Genomic DNA, 18,387 nt, shown 5'->3' with positions numbered 1-18,387 from the left:
CACACAAAATCTCCTCTTCTGAAGTTCTATAAAGTTCCTCATTTGTTTTTTTCCATGTACTCATAGTAGACTCCTCTGTCCACAGTGTTCTGGCCGACTCTGTGGGTTGCTTCCAACAGCCATTCTCTGTTTCTCTTCTGCCTTGCGAAAAAGAACCCCGATGTTAGTCAGCTTTCCTTGTGGCCATGTGCTATGCTGTGGAAGTTGTCTCTGAAGCCCCAGGAAGGTGTAGTGCTTGATTGGACCAATGAATCAAAGTGAAGCCATTAATCTGGGCATGTATGGTCTAGGAAGAGGGTTTGATGCATTCATAGTCCATGGATGTGATGGAAACAGCGTGGTGATTGGGTAGGAAGGAGGGTCCTAGAGAAGAATCTGAGAAAGTTTTATCCTGAGTAACAAAGGCCACACATGGAGAGACATCTTCATTCTTTAGCCTTTAACCTATGGAGAACATCACGTTGTGTGACCCAGCCGCCATCTGGTGATCGCGAGGGGCCCAGCCATGGTCTGGTGCACACAGGAAGGTATGATCTGGTTCTCCCCGAAGCAAACCAAGAATGAACCAGCTCTGGGGCCGCCCTCCCTCCAGACGTCTTGTTAAGCGAGATCATAAATTCCTTATTGTTGAAGCCATCTTGGGTTGGGTGGCGTACTCCCCACAGCTCAAAGCATCCTTGCTGGCAAATTTCCGTTGCCTTCCTGAAGACTGCTTTTACTGCAGTGGCAATAACTAGAGCCAGCTCGTATAGGCACCACATCTAAGACCCCGTACAGTTATTATTTATTATAACAATTTTCCCGCAGGTGGCAGTAAAGTGTTTTGTTCTCATAAAATCAGTCTTACAGTAGTTTTCTGACGTGAGTGAACTACCTGGAGAAAGAAGCACCTTTTTCCAGCTCGTGCTGCTCCCTTCCACCCATACCACAGCCGTGGTGCTTCAACCTGTTTCCTTCCCTGTCCCTGCTCTGCTCAGAGTCCCCCGTCAGCCTCTTGCCTTGGCAACACCTGCCTGCTCTCTTCTCACCAGCATGCTTCTTATCCATCTACAGTCCTGCAGTGTCCAACTGGCCTCTGTCCTTCCCAGAAGGCACTCCTCCTTCCTCAGCCCCACTCCTTCTCAGTGGACCCCACGATCCCCATCTCTAGCACCTTCTCTGCACTGTGCTCTTGGCACATTGCTCCTCAGAGTGACTTGCAGACACCACGAACCCCAAAACACACCTTCACCCTCTGCCTACTCAAAATCCCCTTCTGCTCTGATGCTCCTTCCATCCACCCAGAGAGGGACTGTGCCAGTTGTGGGTGACCCTTCAGCCCACCAGCTTCTGGTGCCGGGTGTAGTGGGAGGCATCCTCTAGCCGAACTTCCCACTGCCCACCTCCAGGCCCATCAACCCTCCACAGGGCACATCAGCAAAACCTCAGGAGCTCTGCTTCCTCTCCACCCCCCACTCCTGGTCCAGTTAGCAGTCAACTCATGCTGGGGTGGACTGAGGGGTCACCCACACTGGCAACGGCAAGTTCCCTGCTGTTCACAACCACCACTTGCTGACCATTTCTGCCTCTATCTATGGCCTGGCCCTCTGCTCTGCAGTGTCTAGCCATTGGCAGCCCTGGCCTCTGCCCACCAAGAGGTCTCCAGGGTTTTCTCTATCCTGCCCGGTGCCCTGAGACTCAGCAGCTTGGCCCCTCCCAACCCTGGGACTAACCATCACTCCCTACACGGCAAACTATACCGCAGGTTTCACTGAAAGGGCACGTTCAGTAACCAGGCCCTCGGAGCCATTTCCAATTGGACTTTTCCATTAGGAAACTCCATTCTCTGCCTTTGAGACCCACTGCTGCCACGAGATGGAAGAAAGCCCTCAGCAGTCAGAAACTGGTTCATAAAACTTAATGCGCCTTTCCCAGCCGGAATACTCACTTCCTTACTTTTCTTTCTCTGCTGATGTCTTGGAGCTGTAAATGAGGTGTGTGTGTGTGTGTGTGTGTGTGTGTGTGTGTGTGTGTGTGTGTGTGTGTCGCATTTTCTGTTCCCTTTTCAGTCCTGAGTGGACCATCCATGAGGGGTGTCGGGAAATTGGACAGACAGAATGTGCTCTAAGCATAACTCGGGTCTGCCCCAGCCCCACACCCTCACCTCTGCAATTTACCCCCCCACTTCCCAGGAATGCAAACTTGTCTCAATCCTCTCTCCACGTGTTTCATAAAGGTAGGATTATGGGATTTCCAGAGGAGCCAGGTGGGCACCCCTTGGTTGGGACATGGGGATAGCCCCGGAAATGTTTTGGCCACACGGAAGAGAGCAGGGTAAGTGCCAGGTGCCGACGGGGTCCTTAAATGGCAGCTGAGCACCTGAAGAGTGTGGGGATGTCTCTCCCTCGCCTGGCGCCCGCTCTGTGCACCTTCCTCTGGGGACACCAGTGGCAGCTGCCCTTCTCCATGACCTGGCTCAGTGGCGGGGGTGGGGGTGGGGTCATGCTGCTTTCCCACTTTTGTTTTTGGTCTCATTTTTTTTCATGGGGTGTATGAGAGTGAGTGTGGTTGTTGTGATTGTGTGAGACTGTGTGAGTGTGAATGCGTGGAAGTGCCTGTGTAGATAAGTGTGTGAGTGTACAAATGTGTTTTTGTGTGTGATTGTGAATGCGTGGGAGTACATGTGTGTGAGTGTGGGAATGAGTATCAGTGTGGGGGTGAGAGAATGAGTGAGTTTGTGTGTGATTATGTGAGTTGTGTGTATATGTGACAGACAGATGAAACAGAGGTGGAGAGATAACCTTGACCGTGAGGGACAGAGGGGACATAGGGAAAAAATGCAGGGGACAGAGAAGCCTCTGCTGGCTGCCATCCCTCCCAACCCAGAGGCCGCGAAATAGGCGAAGAGAGAGACACCCTCCAAGTGCATGCCCCCAGTCCAGTCTAGGAAATCCCACTTGACTGTTCCACCATCATCTGGGGGCTCGGGCTGGGCTGCATCTGACCACCCAGGCTTCAGTTTCCTTCATTCTTTGGGGAGCTGACTGTGTGTTTTTGGGAATGGAGTTGGGGCGATGTTTGCTGGGTGCTGCCCAGGCCTGGCTGGCTCCCCATCCATCTGGGGCTAAAGCCTGGCCACCCCTCCCCAACAGGCCTCCAGGAGCCTGCCTGTGCTCCCCAGCCCTGATCTGTCCTAACAGGAGAAGCTTCGTTTCCTTCCTGCTGACTGCAGCATGGGGGATTTTTTTCCCAGGGAACTTGACCCAGAACCCAGGCAGACAGAAAGGAGCAACACACACACACACACACACACACATACACACACACACCACCACTACCACCACCACCACCACCACCACCACCACCACCACCACAAACACCACCAGCCACCAGCATCACCACCACCACTCATGAATTGAATGAAAAATAAAGCTTCAAAATACCTGCTGGTGTATTTGGACCCTCCTCCCCTTTCCTGGGCCACTGTCTAGTGTAGGTCAAAGGCACTCTAGCAGAGGAGGAGGCTGAGGAAGTGGGGAGAGCAAGAGAGTGAGGGAGTGGGGAGAGGAGGAAGTTGAGGGTGTAAGGGGAGGAGGGAGAGGGAGTGGGGGAAGGAGGATGAAGGAGTGGAAAGAGGAGAAGGGTAAGGGTGTGAGAAGAGGAGGGTAAGGGTATAAGGGGAGGAGGGTGAGGGAGTGAGAGGAGGAGGGTGAGTGGAGAGAGGAGGAGGGTGTGGGAGTCGGGAGAAGCACAGATGTCAGCACTGTTTGGGGTCTCAGGAAAGCCCCCACCCAGGACTCCCTGGAAGTTAAGCACAGTGATCTGCCCTAATGCACACCCAAGGGAGACCCCAGCTCACTTTGAACATGGGGTGGGGGGTGCTTTCAGGCCCAAATGACTTGTGTGCCTCCAAGGGCTACCAGCTTGTGGCTGCTGGCAGCAGCTTACTGCATGTGGTCCTCCCAGCACCACCAGGAGCAACCCCTGAGCACTGCCTGCTGTGACCCTAGGCCTGTTCCACTCCGCCTCGAATCAGGTCTCAGGTTCCCCTCCTGCCCCTGGTGAGCTGCGAAACTCCCTTGGCAGGTTTTCCCTCCCCTGGGCTCTGAAGACCCCCTGCACATCACAGCGTCAGTGCTGGTTTATCTGACAAAGTCTTCTGTGCCCACTGTGTTGGGAGGAGGAGCAAGCCAAAAGAAGAAGGGATGGGTGGTGGTGACCCCACTTCTCCGGCCTAGAAGGGGGGCGCATGGTGCTCTGGATGTGGACAGGAGCTAGAGAAGCCAGGCAGAGGCCAGCCACCCGGCTCAGCCACCACACCTGTGCAGAGGGCTTTAGTGATCTTGAAACCCACTTCAGGTATGCTGGGTGGAAGCTGCGCACAGATGGCCAGGATAAGGGTGACATGCTACTGACCCCTTTCCAAAGACAGACCTCGGGAGGCTGCACACAGCCATGCTCAGACCCGGAGACCGCAAAGTCCCCCAGAGCAGTGACAGAGGCCCGGGACCCCTGCAAGAAATGTGCCCTCTGAGTGCCATTAAGAGGGTACATGTATGTGCATGTGTGTATGCGTGTGCATACATATGTACATATGGGCACAAATATACATGCATGTATGCATGTGTGATGTGTATGCATATGTGCATGTGGGCAAGTGTGCATTGTATATGTGCGTGTGCATGTGTTTGTGTGTGCATGTGTTTTTGTGTACATATGTGTGTGCATGTGTGTGTGCCTGTGTGCATGTGTGTGCCTGTGTGTTTCACTTTGTCAGCCAAAAGATACTCGGTGAGGCTACAGAGAAAGAAGTGAGTGTGTGAACGTGGCCATCAGCAGTGAGAAATGAATCCCAGACATGTAAAGGATATTTTTTCTTCATTCTCAGCCCTACTGCAAATTCAATTATGACTCCCTGCCAGCTACTGAGGAGAGGGGATGAGGAAGTACGTGGCAGAGCCTGGAAAATGGGGCAGGGCAGGGGACCCTTCGTGATCCACACCCTCATTCCCCTTTCCTGCTGTCTGCGCTCCAGGAAAGAGTTCAAGTCCCTCCCACGTTCCTCACACCACTTGTTATGGGGGACTCTGGCAGGCGGCTTCCAAGAATGCGGAGCTGGGGAAAGAGGGTGTCCTGTGTGAGTCCCAGGAAATTACAGCACTGAGGGTCAGAGCAGAGACAGGCAGGGGGCACCCCTTTCACTGCCTCCCATGCGGGGACTGGTCCTAGAGCCCAATAAGTCCCCCCCACCCTGGTTCCCTCACCCGGGGGGAAGGGGAGGCGAGGACCTGTCTCACTGTGTGTGGGGGAGGAATGGAGCTGCCCTGGTCCCCACTACTCCCCTGTCCCAGGCTTGAATGTGGAGGTGTCCCCTCCCCCTCCCTGGCAGCCTTATGATGGCGTTTTGTACCCAGCCGGGTGTCTCCCAGGGAATGTGTGTTGAGAGGTACCCATGGAAGCCTGTGGAAGCCACATGCCCACCGACATGGGCAGTGACATGCTACACCCTACAGTCCTCTCTGAACACCTCAAAGGTGAGGCTGCCTCTCGGAGCCAGGTGGACGAGCCTCCCTCAGATCAGGCGGTGGAATGGTGCTTCCCGGGCCTTCACTTCCTGGGGCTATGGCAGGGTCCTATGCCCCGGACTGATGTGCTCACTCCTCAGAGCCAGGGAGCCCAATTGATTTGCTTGACGGGGGCTGGAGAAGGGGAGTCCTGCAGGGAAAGGGGAGCCCGGGCGTGTTTGACACCCCAGAAGCCAGGTGAGGTGGAGATCTGACTTGCAGTGGGGTTCAGGGAGCGTGAGGCTGGAATGCAGGTGGGGATGACTCTGGGCACCTGGAAAGAATCACCTGAAGTGGGAACTGGACTTGGAGGCTCACCCGAGAAGCCCAGGAGGATGTGCTTCTGTCTGCGGCCTCTCATGTACCTGCCTGCCCGGAGAGCGCTGCATTTTCAGTTGTGCTGCCTGAAGAATGAGAAAAGTAGGCCCCAGGGAGCACCTCTGCCTTGAGAATATAAGGGGGGAAGGGAAAAGTGAGGGGGTTGGGGTAATCCCTGAAGGAGCTCCCCACAACCTGAGCTGCCTTGGTGCCTAGGGAGGGCATGACAGGGCTCAATCCTGCTTAGCACTTCAATAGCTCTGGAGGGAAGGAGTAAGAGGGAGAGCGAGAGCGAGAGAGTGAGAGAGAGAGAAAGAGAGAGAGAGGAGGGAGAGAGGGAGTAGAGGGAGAGAGAGAGAAAGAAAGAGAAAGAGAGAAAGAGAGACAGGAGGGAGAGAGGGGGTAGAGGGAGAGAAAAAAGAGGGAGAGGGAGAGAGAGGGAGATAGAGGGAGAGAGAAAGAAGAGACAGGTAGAGGGATGGAGAGGAAGAGAGGTTAGAGGGAAAGAGAGGAAGAGAGGGAGAGAGGGGGAGAGTGTGTGAGTCCTCCACTCTGAGAGGTCCCTTCATCTCTCTGCTGGTGACTACTCCCCCAGAGCCCAGCACCATGGAGGGGTTGGCGCGGGTGTGTGGTGGGTAGCGTTGCCCTGGCAAGTGCAATTCTCATTCACTCAGAAATGTCTAAGTCCTTCCTCCTCAGGCCCCAGTCTGTGCTCTTGCCCTTGGAAAAGCACCCGCCTGGGCCGCCTGCCAGCAGCCCTCTTGAGGTGTCAGCCGTGAGTATAAGGATGAAAACACAGAGGGCTGAGGAGAGAAAAATGACTGTGTGGGGGACCATGACCTTCCCCTACTGGGTCTGGGGGGCAGAGCGCTGAAATGGAAGGTGAGCACTCAATGGCCTGGAGGTGAAGTGAGCCAGGCCAGACCCGGGCAGGCCCCTCACCTCCTCAGCCCCCCCTACGCCCCCCCCCCCCCGCACTCCACAGGCCCCTCCCCCCCAGGTAGAGGGCACAGGGGTCCTGGCTTAGGGACTAGTGGGGCTGAGCTGCTGTTACAGAGTCACCGCCTGGGTTGGGCCAACACCTCCAAATGCTCATCTTGAACTCCTGAGCCAGGGGGAGGCTTAACCCAAGTCATCTGTCACTTCTACTGTCCCCCGCGTGGTCCTTTCCGGGATTCAGGGGACTCTCCCCCACCCTTGTCCCCTCCGGCATCCACTGGGACATGCCTGATCTCTCAGGAAAACCCTTCCTGCTTGTACTCCACCCTGCCCATGCTAATCCGTGAGCAGCATGCTACTTCCAGATGGGCAACGGTGGTTATTTTGATTTTTAAAAATAGCTTTAATTTTTTGTGTGTGTTATTATGAAAGTAATGTATGTTCAGTGTAGAGACTTGAGAAAAAGGCTCATGAGCCAAAGAGGATAACAGAACCCCTGATCCCTTTATCCAGCAGGAACCGTTATTGGGACTTGGGTTGTTCCAGAATGTTCCGTGTGAGTGTGAATCAGACACTAGTGTCTGCAAAGGCTGTACTCTCCCCTGATTTCCACCACAGCTTGTGACACCCCACCCACACCACCAATGGTCTCTCTGCGGCCCTGTTGCCCGCTGCCCTGGCACATGGCCGTTGGAGGTACCTGAAGGCCTGTACAGTTGCACTCGCAGCTTTGAGGTGATTTCCCTCTTTTTCTGAGCAAATTTCCTCCACGGGGTTTTCCCACTCTGCATTCTGGGAGGTAATTTTGAAGGGGTGCAGTAGTTCTCAAGAGAAATACCTCTGGAGGCCAGAGGTGGGGATCAGGGACCACTGTGGGGTCCTGCCCTTGCCTCCTCTGCTAGAAGGGGCTCTGTAGCCAGGCTGAGTGGGGAGGAGGAAAGTTGGGGTTCTCGCCGCCAGCCTGCATCTGGGGGAAACTGAATGCACAGGGCAGGGAGCGTCGGGCATCTCTCCGGAGGAAACACCCTTGGTCTGTGGGCCCCTAGTTCTCCAGAAGGCAGTTCAGGGAGTATGACAATGTGCTGTAGGTGAGGAGAGTAGGTGGTATGGATGCTGGGTGCATGAGAGAGGCCGTGCAAGCATGGGGGGCTATGATACACCTATGTCACTCCAGTTCTCTGCTTTCTGTCCCCACCCTCTTGGTGGTATGGGGAAGTTCTCTCTCCCCAGCTCCTCAAAGGTTGCAGCAGCTAGGTCTCTAATTTAGAGAATTCACTCTGGGGCCCAGAGGCCAGGAATGTACTGCGCAGCAGGGGTGAAGTTAATTTTTTAACATTTCCACTAAGTTTCTCCTTTCTCCCTAGGCTGGGCCACAGAGAGGCCTGTGTTTCCATGGTTTCTTGCCTCGCCCCCTACATAGCTGCTCTCCTTATGCCTTAGGAGGTATACAAGCCTACACTGGGAAGGGGAAAAATACTTACGAAACTAAAACGATTGCTCGGCTCCTCCCACCTCCAGGGCAAGGCTTCTCCTGCTGGTTGGAAGGCCACCTTTCTGCCCACCACTCCACACCCTTCTCGCCCTCGTGCCTACCCCAAACCTCTGGAGCCACCATATTTTTTTTCTTTTTGGGTCACACCCAGCTGATGCTCAGGGGTTACTCCTGGCTCTGCACTCAGGAATCACTCCTGGCGGTGCTTGGGGGGACCATATGGGGTACTGGGAATTGAACCCAGGTCGGTTGCGTGCAAGGCAAATGCTCTACCCGCTGTGCTATTGCTTCAGCCCCTGCCAGCATATTTCAACACTCGTCAGAGTAACCCAAATCTGGGAAAAACTCAGTGCCCAAGGACAGATGACTGGATAAAGAAATATGATATCTATATATAATGGAATATTACTCAGCTATCAGAAAGATGAAATTATTCTATTGGTCCTATGTAGATGGATCTAGAGAGTACCATGCTGAGTGAAGTTAGTCAGAATGAGAGGCTTAGATATAGAATGATCTCTCTCATTTACAGGATATAAAGAAACATAAACAAGGGAATAACAAATAGCTACAGGCAACAAGACCTGAGAACTGGGCTACTGAACTGAGCTTACCATGGCTGGGGTGCACTCTGATGAAAGGTATGGTGTCGAAGTATTGTATGAATGAAACCCTAACATTAGCAATTATGGTGCATAAAGTTAAAAATAAGATAAAATAACTCAAGTTATTACCTTTGTCTAATATATGATATTCCAATGATCTTGGACTCTGATGTCAGGTGTCAGAAGGTCACATGTTTTATAATGAGGATATTAACTGGGGACAGAGGTATTAGCAGCATCACTCTACTTTATCATTTTACAGTATAATTATCAGAAATTTTCATGAGGGGATTTGGCCTCATCTGACAGTACTTGGAGGCTGTTCTAGATTCAGAGCTCTGGGTGATAGGGACTATGTGTGGTGCCAGGGGTTGGACTGGGGTTGATCTCATGCAAGGTAAGAACCTTAACCCCTTTACGATCGATCTGACCCAGCTTTTAACTTATGTTGTAAGTCTGGCTAAGAGGATCTCAGCTTTCATGCTAAGATTTTTTATATTAACATAACCCTCTCAATAGTGTACACATAGTTTAGAAAATTTCCTATGATGAAAACACGGAAGATAAGCTAACACAGTAAACAGAGAAGAATGGATGAAAGTAATCTAACCACACGAAGCAGAATGGATGAAGGATGGGTCTTCCGGGAGCCTTCCATTCTCTGACACCACACCATTCATGAAAGCAGAGCAGACATACACATTTCCTGGAACAAGTGCTATAACTCAACCCATTGCATGAAGTTTAACAGCAACAAGGTGAGTGTGTGTGTGTGTGTGTGTGTGTGTGTGTGTGTGTGTGTCTGTGTGTGTGTGTTGGTGGTGGCAGAGAGAGAGTACAGCAGGTCAGACTCTTGCCTTGTATATGAATGATCACTATTTGATCCCTCATACTACATATGGTGTTTGTGAGTCATGCCAGGAGTAATCCCTAAACACAGAGCCAAGAGTAAGCCCCGTGTATCACCTGGTATGGCCCAACCTCCCCTTACCCCCACAATCTACAACCTTTTCAAAAAGCCAAAACAAAAACCTAAATAAGGCTGGATCAGTTCTGACAGGTGACACAGACTGAAATAGCAATTTCCGAGCTGAAATTAGTACTTGCATCCACCTGGTGCCTGCAAGCCTTGCTTGCTGTAAACACCCAGTGGGCCTCAAGATGCTAACTCATGGCGGTCATGCATTGACGTCATTCGCAGAGAGAGAGACCACTGTGTCCTGGGAAGGCAGTCTCAGAGTTTGCAATCCAAGGGTGTGGACACTGCTCCCTCATGCCGCCAGCCTCTGGCCCAGAGGGACTCAGGAGGCTTTCGTCAGGCTGACCTGTTCTGTGTGTATGTGTGTGTGTGTGTGTGTGTGTGTGTGTGTGTGTGTGTATACAAGAGATTTTTAATGATTGCATCATTGTTCTACTCACCTCCCTCATTTAAACTCCCCTCCTCTGACTACCCCCTTTCATCTCATTTATCCTCTCCTGCCAGTGCCTGCCCCTGCCTGACCCTCTTTAACTCAAAGTGTAGACGCCATTTGTCTGCAGAGCCCACCCCAGCCCCCTCTTCCTCAACCTGGGATGGGAGATCCTTCCTCCCATTGGCTGTCTGCACTTAGGTCTCTGGGGTTGGTAAACTAGCTGCGAATTTGCCTGGTGGTAGAGAACAGACAGTGTATTTGTCAGGGGATGACCTGAGGCTGCTGGGAAGACAAAGAGTGGGCAGTGTTCTGACTGCTGACCTGCCCAGCCTGTGCTCTGCCAACCTCCAGGGCCCTCATGAAGGACACTGTTGTAGATGGCTCCCAGGGCCATGTAGGGGGCATGCCGGGTCTTCTTTGGATCTCTCCTCTCACTCTTGCCCAGGACAGCGCCTGGAAGGCCCAATTTTCCCTGTGGAAAGAGTGAGAGTGAGGAAGGAGGGGCAGGTGGGCCAGGATAAAGCCACTTAGTAAACCTGGAAAGTGGCCGGAATGATAATATAGTGGGTAGGACATTTGTCTTGCACATGGCTGACCCAGGTTAGATCTCTGGCATCCCACATATCCCCTGAGCACCACTAAAAGTAATTCCTGAGTGCAGAGTCAGGAGTAACCCCCAAGCAGCACTGGATGTGACCCCCCAAAGCAAAAAACAAACAAACAAACAAACAAACAAACACACAAAAAATCAGAACCTGGAGAGCACAGGTTAAAGCACTTGCCTTGCAAAGTGTGGTGTGGGGAACCTCATATGGTTCCCCAAGTCTCTCCAGGAGTGATCCCTGAGCTCAGAGCCAGGAGTCATCCCTGAGCACTGCTGGGTATGGCCCAAACTTCCCCTTCAAAGTTACCAAAAATAATTGCCAAACGCTCAAAACTCATAGAAGTGTTGGTTGTGATGTGCAGAGGTGGTGCAGCAGAGGGGCACTGAGTGGTGGGGTCTGGGTCCTCTGGGTGGCAACAAAGAGGCCCTGAGGCTGGGGGAGTGCCTATGAGTGACAGATGCTCCCATTGGCTGTGCCGTGCTGTGGGGGACCTCCCTAGCATCCTCAGGCTCCCATTGACTTTCTTCTCTGGGCAGCCCTGCAGGGCTGGACAGAGGTGCTGGCAGAGGTCCAGAGGAACTGGGAATCTGGGGTGAATCCGGGAGTCCTGGCCCAGAGCCTTGCTTGGCCAGGGATAAGAAGGCACTTATTTGCATTTTCCTTCTTTGGGGCAGGGGAACCCCTGATTGTCTTGACAAGTATGGTCGGGTTTAGGTAACTGAATTGCCTCAGCACACCACACTATTCTTTCCTTTTTTTTTTTTAGTTGACAGTTAAATTATTGTTTAATCATTTAAAAATGCATACTTTTGGGGAAAATCCAAGCATCTATATATTTTTGGCATTTTTATTTTTATTATGGTTTATCTTTTTATTTAATATTAAGGCACTAATAAAATAAAATATTCATAGCATTAAATCACTAATATTGTAAAGTTAATTTTTTGTTGTTGTTAAATTTATTTATTGAATCATCGTGAGAAAAGTTATAAAGTTTTCAGGTTTAAGTCTCGGTCATACAATGATCAAACACCCTTCCCTTCACCAATAATTATTTTTCACCACCAAGAACCCCAATATACCCCCCTCCCACCCCTCCCGTTGCCTGTGAGGCAGATGATTTCTACTTAACTCTCTTTCTACTTTGATTACATTCATTATTTCGACAAAAGATGCACCATTATTGTTTGGAATTTCCCCCCAACAATCAGAACTGCTGAAAAGACATTGTGAAATAATTTGTTTTCTATTGCTGGTTATGAAAACCATAAGATGTCGTGCAGCCACAATAGCAGCCGCACGATTTTGGATTCCTGATATTTTACTAATTAAGTCTGGAGGGATTTCTGCCAAGAGCCGGATAATTATGAGATTGATTTCTGTGCATCTGGTGCCATGGCCATGCTGGAGAGCCACTCTTGGGGGGCAACTCGTGACTTCAGTAGGGTTTGAAGGACGAGCCGGTTCCACCCCCCATCCCATGAAACTGCAGTTGCCCTGTCACCTCCGGCTCATACCTGGCTTTCCAATAAGCTTTGAGGTGGTGGCCACCATGCAGTGTGGGGGGAGGGGGGAGACGGAAGAGACAGACAACCTTTCCCTCCCCGGGGGGGGGGGGGTGGGGGGTGGGCATGGCACTGTAGTTTAACACATAGTCCATTCACATTTCTGCCGCAAGCTGCCAGGCTCTGGATTAGGTCCATGTGCCTCTGGTGCCATGGCCATGCCGGAGAACCGCTCATGGGGCACACTGTTCCTTCCTTATTGAGGGGATTGTGTGCTGCGTTCGGGACTAGCCTGATTCCACTGACCCCTGGCCTTCTGCTGGGAGTTGAGATGCGGCCACCTAAACAGGGGGAGGTTCAAAATTCCCCATGACCACCTCTGTCTGTGGCACCTTGTTTTTTGTTGTCTGTTTGTTTGTTTGTTTTTTGCTTCCACTGACACTCTCAGAGAGCCTGGCAACCTACAGAGAGTATCCTGCCCACACAGCAGAGCCTGGCAAGCTCCCTGGGGCATATTTGATATGCCAAAAACAGCAAACAGTAACAAGTCTCACAATGGAGACGTTACTGGTGCCTGCTCGAGTAAATCAATGAACAATGGGAGGACAGTGCTACAGTGCTTTTGGGGGGGGTCACACCCAGAGATGCACAGGGGTTACTCCTTACTTTACACTCAAAAATTACTCTGGTGGTGCTTGGGGGACCATATGGGATGCTGGGAATCGAACCCAGGTCAGCCGCATGCAAGGCAAATGCTCTACCCACTATACTATTGCTCCATCCCCTGGTGACTCCTTTTTTAAAGGAGATTTGTCCTTCTGATTTCAAAAGGGGTGCCATATACCCATCGGGGTACGTGAGCCAAGACCCTCCATTCTGCTCTAGCCTTCCGGACCCCAGCTGCACTGAGCACTCAGACCAGTGGGGGTGGGGGGGCTGGGGCATGGTCTTTAGGTGCAGGTGAGCTCTCAGCCCTGTGGTATGTGATGGAGACAGCAGGAGATAAGGTTCTTCTCAGAGGGGAACTCTCTTGCTCTGGCCACAGGCAGGCCTGACCTGACCCCAGCCTGGGGCTGCCTAGGTAGTCCTTGCTGCCCCCAGCTACCCTCTGCACCTCGCTCCTTCACAACTGGCCCAGCCCAGGCTGTTCCTGGGCCTTGTGGTGGCGGCTTTGAGACTCTCTTAAAGCCACCACTGACCTGTGTCCCCGCCCGGCAGGGTAAAAATAGCTGTTTCCACTGTGGCCACCTCAGAAGCCTCAACTTTCCCCTACTTGAGCGTTTGCCAGCATGTGCGAGGCCTGTGGAGTCAGACCTGCAGGGCCATGTCCAGGCCCCGGGCGCCCTCAGGAGCCTGGCTGCAGAGGAGTACCCGTTCCTCTAGGAGGGGATACTGTACCTCCCTTCTTTGGTCAGTGGTTGGCACCTGGCCTACTTACATCCCGGCCTCCTCCCATTCCCTTTGTCTCCACACCCGCCTGCCTGGCCTCTGCTCCTCTGCCAGGGCCAGCTCAGGGCCGGCTCCGCTGTGTGTAGCTGCATGTGCCTGTGCTGGGCTCCGAGCTCGGCTGTCCACGCCTTGACATGCTCAGTCATTCTGGAAGTGGGTCCCTGCACTTTGACTCGAACCGAGCCTCAGACATGACATAGCCAAGACTGTTCTCATTGGAGCGACTAGTCTGATGGGAGAGACACAGGTCTGATGAGAGAAGCACATCTTCTCCCCGGAGAGATGACGAAGTGAAGGAGGAGACATGGCAAGAACACACATGCCCCTCCTGCCCTGCCCCCACAGGAATGCGCAGGCGGATGTGGGTAACAGTCCCTGGTCTCAGGGAGCCACAGAGCTCAGCATCTGAGGTTGGGGAGGCCTCAGACTGGGGAGAAGGCACAACCCCTGCCCTCAGAGAATACCTATTCTGATGGGGAGGGCAGAACCAAGTCAGAGGGTGGAGACATCATATGCCCCAAAGTCCCTTAGAAATGATGGCAAAGTCTCAAAAGACCCCCAGGGAGCAGAGCTGGTCCTGCTGAGACTCTGAAGGTGGGAAAGAGGGGAGAAAGGGCCAGGTAGCTGAACTGGAACTGATTGCTGAGGAGGGGAGAGCTGGGTGGGCCAGGCAGGAGAGGGGGAGGGAGAGGAAGTTGTGGGCACTGGTGTGTGTGTGTGTGTGTGTGTGTTGGGAGGGTGTCCTGGGAGGACTGGAGGGTTTTCTGTGGAGAAGAGTAGGGTACAGTACTCCTGACGGCCACCTTGGGCAGCACACACATGGCTGTTCTCCTAACTAGGCGGCTGTGGCCAGGCCTGCTGTGGGGGTTGGATGCAGGTGCACTGGATGCCAGAGTGTGGCATGTCCAAGAAACCCTGGGAGAGTGGGCGAGGGGTGCTGATGGGGTTCTGTGAGAAGAAAACTTTGGCGAGTGTTTCCAGAGCTCATGGCCTCCTTGGCCCCCGGGAAGAAAAAGTGGAGCTCTGCTCTCAGCCTTGAGAGCCAAGAGGGGGCCACAAAACATGGGAGGCGGCAAAAGAAACCACCAGAAAATGGGGATTTCCCCCTGAGTAGAGACTTCTGGGAGGAGGTAACCAACTGGGTAGACAGATGTGCCTCTGCTAGGTGCCACCTCTTTGGGGTTTGGTTTTAGGTGTGTGTGCGTTGGGGGGGGGGCATTTGGCTGTCCTCAGGTCTTACTCCTGTACTCAGGAATCACTCCTGGTGGACTTGGGGGAACCATATGGGATGTTGAGGATTAGACCTGGGCTGGCCATGTGCAAGGTGAGTACCTGTTTTCCTATCACTCCAACCCTAAGTTGAACCCGGCGGGTTCTCTGTGAGGAGAGTCTGGACAGTATGGGCTCCGCACCTTTGTTGTTGAGGTGCGGAGAGCAATGGCCGAGGTGGTGGACCACTGGGGATGTGGGGGTCAGTGCATTTGTCAGGGAGCTGCCCTCCCCTCTCTGGGGTCCCCCCTGTGTCCCTTGGTTTGCTCTGGCTCCTTCCTTAGGCTGATGGGGGAGGTGGCATTGGGGAAGCTTCCTCCCTCGCCACAGAAGCCAGCACCCTGAGTCTAATGCCCAAGGAGTCGATGCAAAAAGCCTCAGGGCTGTGCCCCCAGCTTGCTCTGCCCCTGAGAGGTCCTCATGTAGCTGCCTGCCCCAGCCTGAAGTTTGGGGGGACTCTGAGGGTTGTGTATCCAAGGCAAGCCCAACCCTAAGGGTGCAGCAGGGGCCTGGCACCCCTTGGTGGGGTGGTAGGTGGAGTCCTTGCTCCAGGAACCAGGGGAAGGAGATGGAGGGGAGAGAGCCTTGGTGCCCCAGGGACAGACCTGGGAAGAGACATTTTTGTTTCAAAATGACTCACCCACACCGGACAGATGGAGTGTCTTATCCTGGACAGACCTGACTTCTGGGTGACTGCCACTGCATACCCGGCTCCAACCCTTTCCACCTGAGAGGTTTGTACGTGACCCCGGATGTAAAGGTACATGAAATGCATATACAAATCACACTCTACTGATAAGAAATTAAAATTTGAAAACACATTTAAAAAAAGCTACGTGGCCCCATATGGGATCGCGACCCACAATGGAAGATACTTGAACCTAAGCATAGACACAGTCCGTGTGGGGGTACACATGGCCCAGCTCTGTGGGGTGTTCTGTGCACACATGTGTTTGTATGTGCACACACATCTGCTCACATAGGCACACATCCATGTACACATCTGCACACATGCATGTACACACATATACGTATGCGCACGCACATATGCAGTGAATGTTTGGAAAGAGAGCTGCTGTGGAGAGGCCCTTCTGGGCAGGGGCCAGCGACCTTCTTTCCCTGGGTGCTGTGGGGATGCTGATACTGTCCTGCACAGCTCAGGCAGCAACAGGGACCCTGGGCAAGATGGTCCTCGGGGCCTCAGGTACTGAGGCATCCTATTGCAGGAACTCACTGGAGCTGAAAGCAGGACTTGCCCCAGGTGAAGTTGCTTGGATCAAGTGCCCCCACCCCCTTCCTTTATTCTCTTACCTTGATACCCTCCAGCAGAATTTGCTCTACCCCACTCCAAGAAAGAAGCCCCTCAGTTTTGACAACCCTCAGGGACTTCCTCTTATTTCCCCTGAGCAGTTCCTGGGTGCTGCCGAGAGCCATCCTCACACAGAGAGCGTCCTCACACAGACCCTTCCTTGTTGAGGAGATCATTGCACTCCTCGTTTCGGGCACACCTCGTTCACGTCCCTGAGGCTAGAGATAGCACAGCAGCTGTAAGGGCCGTGGCAGGCAGAGGAGGGTGCCCACGGGCTCTGGGCTCTCCCAAGACTGCGGGCTGGCACAGTGCTGCTGGGGTCTTTCCTCCTTGGTTGTTCAGCCAAGATGCATGACGCAGTCTAAGCCAAGCACAGCACAGGCTAGTTGATACTGCCCTCCCAGAGGCAGACACATGTGAGCAAGGGTCCCCATGCCTGCAGGCAGCCGTGGGTATGCCCCACCAGGGCATGGGGGTCAGGCTTCAGAGAGACACCTGGACCCCAACTATGGGGGACACAAAGCAGGAACTGAGAATGAGGACTGAAAGGCTTGGGTAGGTGTGGGAACCCCAATGTCCTGTTCTCTCCTGAAACTACCCCCAGCCCCCACTTTTGACCTGCTGGGCCCCCTCCCCAGCAGTGGGCCCTCTCAGTGGCCACACTGGCTCCCCTCATACCTTCATGGGGATCCCCACGCTCCACCTAGCCTGCCTCCCTGTCACCTCCACTTCAGAAAAAGGCTGTCACCCAACCCTCCCCGCCCCACCTGTCTCTCTTCTCACAGCCCCCGCCACCCCCACCCCCATCTATTGAAGGAAATTGGGTCATTTGAAGAAGAAAGGAAAAGGCAGGAGGGAGGGAACTCCCATCTCATGGCTCCACAGCTGGGGGGAAAAACCTGTTCCTCGTTAACACTCTGAGTCAGGGACCTGAGTGGGGGTGACTGGCCCCTCAGGCTTCCTGCAGGGACCTGCAGGTGAAAGGCATGCTGGGAGAAGCTCACCAGAGTTATTTGGAACAGATGGGGTGGGGTGGTGGCGGGGACAGGGACAGAGCGGGGAAAGGGGTCAGCTCAGGGATGGGGGAGCAGTGGGCTTGCCTCTATGGGTGCTGGGCAGACCTTCATGCAGGCCACCAGGGCCCTGAGCCAATCATCAGCAAAGATCTCCCCCAGAGGTGTCCTCTGTTACAGGCTGAGGGAAATTCTAGATTGGGGTCCACAGTTCTCCTGGTGGGGCAGCGCCTCAGGAGAGTGTCCAAGGGGCAGCTCCAGTATGTACCGATGGAACCTGTTACCCCTGATCCTTCTTGAACCTCTTGGGGATGGCAGGGCTGGGGCAGAGGGGGATGGATAGGGCTATGCAGTAAGATCTGGACTTGAGGTTCTTCTCACCCTTGAATGAAGGCTGGCTGCAGAAGGAAGGAAGGAAGCGGAATCGGGCAGGGGCGGCGCTCCTCTGCCAGTGTCCAGGACTGGCAGTGAGCATGAACGAGTGGGTGAGGATGGGGCATAAAGGCGGAGACTGAGTGGGGTGGACCTTCCCTGGCTTTCTCTTCCGCGGGACCCAATCCTCCTCTCCAGGACTCAGCCCCCCGGATTGCAGCTTGGCTGGATCCTGGGCTCCACGCCCCCTCAGTGCCTGACCCTTTGGGAGAGCTGCGGGAGGGACAGGAAGTTCCCAGCCACCTTAGCATCCTTGTGGTTTAGGTCCTAAAGGAAAAGGGAGGGTGGGGAAAGGTGGGGTCTTGCGCCAGCCCCTGTCCCTCAGCCAGGCGCTCTTCCCACTCCATTCGGGCCATGCCCTCCCCACTCCACTCGACTGATTCTGCCTCCAGATTCCTCCTCCAAAGTTTTAATTAGATCCCGCGCTCATTAGCTGCCCAAATGCCTTCCAGACACCCTGCAGCTGCTCGGCCCTCCCCACACCTGCCTGGCCAGC

The sequence above is a fragment of the Sorex fumeus genome, unplaced genomic scaffold, assembly GCF_029834395.1.
Source record: "Sorex fumeus unplaced genomic scaffold, SorFum_2.1 ptg000006l, whole genome shotgun sequence".
In the NCBI taxonomy this organism is placed as follows: domain Eukaryota; kingdom Metazoa; phylum Chordata; class Mammalia; order Eulipotyphla; family Soricidae; genus Sorex; species Sorex fumeus.
This window is presented reverse-complemented; position numbering follows the sequence as displayed.